Here is a 7,163-nt window from a genome sequence, read left to right on the forward strand (position 1 = left end):
GAGGTCACCTTATCATTTTCAGTCAAATTTTGAGTTGCCAACTTTATATTCTCAAGTCAATGGACAAGTCGGTATAGCCCATTTTTGCAGTAAAACATTCAAAACTAGTAACTTGGTAGAGAAGAAATCAAGAAATCTTTGCTTGTTCTATTGTTCAACAATTTTGATGAGGTATGTATAACACAAAGTAAGCAAAGAAATTTACTAGGGAAAAAGAGAATATATCTCTCAACTTTGTGATTTAGAGTGGATATATCTCTCATTAAAAATGATGTGCATATATACTCGCGCCATTTAATAAATCTTTATACTTCTTTTCTTCTGGCTCACAACCTAACGAATAGTGAAGGGGATAAAAACCATCATTTAGGTTGGGAAGAAATCTTATGTCTCTTGTACTGGCATTTAAAATTGTAGCAGATTGCACAGATAATGGTTCCCAAATGCGCAAACTAAACCATTAACGCAATTCAAACAAGAATCTACCAGGATATTGAAGGGGAGTTCATCAAAACTCTCAATTTAAACAAGGTCGAAAGTAGAGGTTTGTCCATCTTCCTTTTGGTAATCAGCAGTGTAACAAACTCCTCCTCCTCCATGCATAAGGAATTTTGTTCCACCAGGATGGGTCATAGAACGACAACTATGGATATCCACAAAATTTGAATCGAATACAAGAGAATTACAGGATTTAGAAATGTACATACATTAACAACTTAACAAAAAGCCATGAAAATATTTCAAACATTATTTCGTGAGGAATTGATACTTTTTTCGGACAAAATTCATCTTCTTACTGGCGGCTAAACTTTTGCCTCTCCATTTCCTTATAACATTTGAATTAGGATTGCAAAAAAAAAAAATTGTACGTTTTTAATTTGGTTGTTTGTTTTAAAATCCTAAACACAATATTGCAGTAATTTTCTTGACTTTTAAAATAAATAATTTGTTTCAAGATTATTTATCTCACCATTTATACTACAATGACAGAGAAGTTATCCTCGGCAAACAGAGGCGAATCTAGGATTTTTCGAACATGGGTGCACCAAGTAAAATGCATTGAAGTGAGAATTGATCCTTAATCCTCAAGGTCAAAAGCTCAATATTTAACCATGTGGACCGTTTAGACTTTTTGTAGTACGGGTGCAAGAATATAATATTATACAAAATCTTAAAAAATATGCATATAAAATATCTAATTTTACGAAGAGAGCACGGGTGCGATTGCCTTTTTTTTGGCTCTAAATTCGCCACTGCCAGCAAAGTCCATTTATATAAATTAACAATGGAGAGAGCGTGTTTATAAATAAATGAATGTTGGAGCTACTCCTAGAATCAGATACTTAAACTAATTGGGCACTAAAAGAAAACTGTGAATTACATGGGAATTTTTTTGGGAATTAGTATGAAAATTTGCAGGAAAATAAGCTTCCTGCGAATTTTCATACTAATCCCCAGGAAAATCCTCATGTAATTCACAGTTTTTTTTGTAGTGGGGAGACTAGGAAGTTGGTATGGATTGGGGTTTTTTCTCTGTATTTGACAAAGCTAACTAGTTGGGGCTTTGCAATTCTCATTTGGATGATCAATAAAATAAGTTAATTCTCTAAAATGAAATAATCATGATATATTACTTCAAAGTTAGATTGCAATTTTACCCTTAAGCTTAAAAATTATTCCTTTTACATTTTATGTTTAAATGATAAAGACAAAATTAAGCACATTCATTTTCTGTACAAAATTTGGGCATTTACTCTTAGTTATTATAATATAACTAACGTTTCCCATCGTATTTCATTATAACACACGAGAATCACGGCAACACACGTTGCTAGTGTGCTTCCGGCCAGCGAGAAAAAAAAAAAGTGACAAGGTTCAGTTTAGATTTGATAGTTTACCGCATGGGAGTAGATTTCCAAAAAATTTGTGCGAATTTTAAAAAGTTGAGTCATTAAAAATAATGAAATCATAATTAATAATCAGTCTTTTCTAATCCATATATAAATATATATGTAAAATACATAATGTAATTTATAATATTTTTGTATCCCGGTCAAATTGATGTAATGTCTGATATAGAGTGCATATAAGTTGAATATTACATTTTAGATTGATTAAATGAAGGTAATAATTATCCATAATTGTCATCTTTCACATTTTCAACGTTATCTGTTCGTCCTTTGAGTTTTTACTATTACAATAACATTTGTGCATATCTTTTAATTTGCACTTTATATAAGTAAGATGCCAAAATGTAAAGTCACTTGGTTCTTTTCCTCTTTCTCCACAACAATCTACTCTTTTTGTTTGTTGTATTTTGCTCACCTCCAGAAAAAATGTTCAAGTAAATAGATTTTTTTCGATTAAAAAAAAGCTTGAATGTTTTATTGTACGTTATCTAATTAGTTTATTTCTACTTTGTTGGTAATCAATTGTATTTTCAACATATTTGTGGCAGAAAGAGGTCTCCATGTATATATTGGTAGCGTACTTTAATTTTTAATTTTCGTTATTTAATAATGTTTGTATTGAACATCTGATAGATGTTAAATATTAGACATGCTTCATGTTATATTTCATAATAAAAATATATTTGTACAATATAAATTTTCTTAATAGAGTATATTGAATTATATTTTGTTAAAGTTATGTTGTTATGCTGATTTTATTTTATTCTTTTTCTGTTATAAAATTATTAATTTTTTTTTCTTACTATAATTGTGAGATTTATGAAAGAAAAGAGTACTAATATCTAACTTTCGTTGGATATTTTGTAAATTATAAATGTGTACCTTAAACTGTAGTTTTATTGTATAATATAATTCTTTATAAAAAAAATTATGTGACAATGAATATAGAATATACGTGCGAAGCACGTGCCTAAAGACTAGTTATGTTATGTTTGAAAGACTAGAAAACAAGAGAAAAAGAAAAATGGCTTCTAAGCTATGATGAAAAATAAACAAGCTTCCATTAAACTTATTAATTATAATCTTCCAAAATTAATTGGAGATGATCCATAAATTGAAAACAAAGAAAAATAGGGACATAATTAGATAAACAGAAGATATGAAAATTACAATAATGATGAAGTCAATATTATTGGAACTATTCATTGTACTCTCTGGTACTCCTTGTTGCACATGGTAGTACTCTACATCTTTTTCCTCTTTGATCGAAAGTTTTGAATTATTCTCTTCGTGCTTTTATATTTGTAAAAATAAATTAAATAAAATGAGAAAGTGAATCAGTATCCTCTTCGCCATGTTTATATTCCTCTTGGACGTTGAGTTATTCACTTAATAATTAGATTGAATGAAGCAGCATAATAGGGTTTCCCTTACTGGTTTGAATGCCTCTTTTAGGACGCCAAGATATTCTCCTGAAAAATTAAATTGAAATGATGAAGTGAATGAGGGTATCTCGCGTTTTATAGTCTATTCTTGGAAACTGAGTTATTCCCTTGAAACCTCATTTGTTCAATTTTGACAATTCAAATTTGCTACTTATCAATAAAGACGAGAATGACTTCTAAATTTCAACGTTATGGACTATTCGAGTTTTAAATCAACTAGTTCCTGGACACGTGTGTTGCACGTGAGTCCTTAGTTACTTTTTATAGATCTATTCGAACAATTAAAATTAGGGGTGGACATTCGATAGTTCAGTTTAGTTTCAATTTTTTTATTTCAATTTTTTTGATTCTTTTATTTTTGAATTTATTGTACCTAACACCTAACCAGATTAATCCAATTCGATTTGATTTTTTGTAATTCGGATCAGTTCGATTTATTAGTAGAAATACCTCAAACTAGAAGAAATTGGAATTGCAAATTTGGAATGAAAACCCAAGGGCTAAATGCTAAGTGCATGCTATGGGGAGAAAAGGAACAAAAGTATTACTAATAATTCAATAATATCTTATATAGTATGTATAGTAGTGCATAAATTTCGGTTAAACCGAAATACGAAAATTATATTACTGAAAATCAAACCAAAAAATCGAAGTTACAGAAAATATTAATCGAAAAATAAAAAATTTTGGTTCGGTTCGATTTTTTATTTTTTTAGTATTAATGCCCTGAGATTCAAATTTTATAAAAACATGCGTGTAATATGTAGTAAAATTCAATAATTATAAATCAATCTTTAAGAATACTAGTTACTGGACACGTGCATTACACGTGTGTGCTATGTGATTTTCTTCTCAATTCGTTAAACTAATTAAAATAGCATGTAATAAGTAATAAAATACAATAATTACAAATAAATTTTAAAAAATATGAGGAAAAACACCAAATGATGGGCGTATTTTAATGTTTAAGCTTAATTCCTTTTAAGTAGCTAACTGTAAATTTAGAAAATCAATTAGTAATTAACAAATTTTTAATAAAGTCACAAATAACTTATTTCAGCTCAATATGGACTTAAGACAATAAAAAATTCATAGAAATTTTTTTTTAAAAAAAATACAAAAAATAAAGAGAGAGAAAATACAGCATACACGTCCTTCTTAAGACCTTAACCATTAAAATATAGATGAAAAAAGAAATACATAATTAATACATAATTTTCTGAATTTTTGTCGACTACTCTCAAATTAAATTAAATTCAAGAGTCTTCTTCATCGAATCAAACTAAAACAACTAATACAATTATGATATAAGTCTTTCACTACTTAAATTTGACCACTAGTACTCCAATTAATTTTAAAAATAATTACTTAAGAATAAGAGAAAATGGTAAGTTGTAAAGTTAATGAATTATATACCCTCTTGGTTCTTTCCAGATTTGCATTCATTGCGTTCTTCAGATTTCTGGTTATTATTAACACCCTCTTTCTCTTTCTTTTGTAATTCGAACATATTGAATTGAATGAAGAAGTGCAATAGGGTCTCCTTACTGGTTCGAATGCCTCTGACGCCAAGATATACTCCTAAAAAATTGAATTGAAATGATGAAGTGAACGAGGGTATCTCGCGTTTTATAGTCTATTCTTGGAAACTGAGTTATTCCCTTGAAACCTCATTTGTTCAATTTTGACGATTGAATTTGGTACTTATCAATAAAGACAAGAATGACTTTTAAATTTCAACGATATGGACTATTCAAGTTTTAAATTAACTAGTTTTTGGACACATGAATTACACGTGAATCCTTAGTTACTTTTTATAGATACGTTAGAACGGTTAAAATCAGGGGTGGACATTTGATAGTTCGGTTCAAATTTGGTTTTTGAATTTGTTGTTCTGAATTCGTAACCGGATAAATCCAGTTCGATTCAGTTTTTTATAATTCTGTTCGGTTCGATTTATTAGTAGGATGAAATACCTCAAACTAGAAAATTTGGAATGAAAACCTAAGGGCTAACTGCTAAGTGTGTGCTATAGGCAGAAAAGGAAATAAAAGTATTAATAATTAAATAATATCTAATATAGTATGTATAGCAGTGCATAAATTTCGGTTAAATCGAAATACCGAATTACAAAAATTATGTTACGGAAAATCAAACCAAAAAATCAAAGTTACAGAAAATATGAATCGAAAAATCAAAAATATTCGGTTCGATTNATGAGGGTATCTCGCGTTTTATAATCTATTCTTGGAAACTGAGTTATTCCCTTGAAACCTCATTTGTTCAATTTTGACGATTGAATTTGGTACTTATCAATAAAGACAAGAACGACTTCTAAATTTCAATGATATGGACTATCCAAGTTTTAAATTAACTAGTTTTTGGACACATGAATTACACATGAGTCCGTAGTTACTTTTTACAGATACGTTAGAACGGTTAAAACTAGGGGTGGACATTTGGTAGTTCGGTTCAAATTTGGTTTTTGAATTTGTTGTTCTGAATTCGTAACCGGATTAATCCAGTTCGATTCAGTTTTTTGTAATTCTGTTCGGTTCGATTTATTAGTAGGATGAAATACCTCAAACTAGAAAATTTGGAATGAAAACCTAAGGGATAACTGCTAAGTGTGTGCTATAGGCAGAAAAGGAAATAAAAGTATTAATAATTAAATAATATCTAATATAGTATGTATAGCAGTGCATAAATTTCGGTTAAATCGAAATACCGAACTACAAAAATTATGTTACGGAAAATCAAACCAAAAAATCAAAGTTACAGAAAATATGAATCGAAAAATCAAAAATATTCGGTTCGATTCGGTATTTCATTGTTTTGGTATTTATGTCCAATCCTAATTAAAATTCTATGAAAACACGTGCGTAATGAGTAATAAAATATAATAATTATAAATTAATATTTAAAAGTATTAGTTTCTAGATACGTGCATTACATGTGTTTTGTTGTGTGATTTATTTATCGATTTGTTAAAGTAATTGAAATAGCATGTAATAAGTAATAAAATACAATCATTACAAATAAACTTGTAAAAATATGAGGAAAAACAACAAATGGTGAGCGTATTTTAATGTTTAAATTTAATTCCTTTTAAGTAACCAACTGTAAATTTGGAACTTCAATTAGTAAATAACAAACTTTCAACAAAGTCAGAAATAACTAATTTCTGCTCAATACAGACTTAAAGACAATTGAAAATTCATAGAAAATGAAATTAAAAAGTCTAATAGAGAAAAAACACACAAAAAATAAAGAGAGAAAAATATAGAATAAACTTCCTTCTTAGTACCTTAACCACAATATAAATGAAAAAAGAAATACATAATTTTCCAAGTTTTTGTCGACTCCTCTCATATTCAATCAAAATTTAACAGTCTTCTTCATAGAATCCTTCTTAGTACCTTAACCACAATATACATGAAAAAAGAAATACATAATTTCCCGAGTTCATGTCGACTCCTCTCATATTCAATCAAAATTTAAGAGTCTTCTTCATCGAATCAAACTAAAAGATGATTCAACTAGTACAATTATGATATAAGTCTTTCACTACTTAAATTTGACCACTAGTACTCCAATTAATTTTAAAAATAATTACTTAATAATAATAAGAGACAATGGTAAAATGTAAAGTTAATGAATTATGTACCCTCTTGGTTCTTTCCAAATTTGCATCATTGTGTTCTTCATATTTCTGGTTCTAATTGGCATCCTCTTTCTTTTGTAATTCGAACATATTGATCGTTCTATACTATAAAATGTTAGGACCGAAATAAGCAGGTGTAATGGG

The sequence above is a fragment of the Solanum stenotomum genome, chromosome 1, assembly GCF_019186545.1.
Source record: "Solanum stenotomum isolate F172 chromosome 1, ASM1918654v1, whole genome shotgun sequence".
NCBI classification, from domain to species: domain Eukaryota; kingdom Viridiplantae; phylum Streptophyta; class Magnoliopsida; order Solanales; family Solanaceae; genus Solanum; species Solanum stenotomum.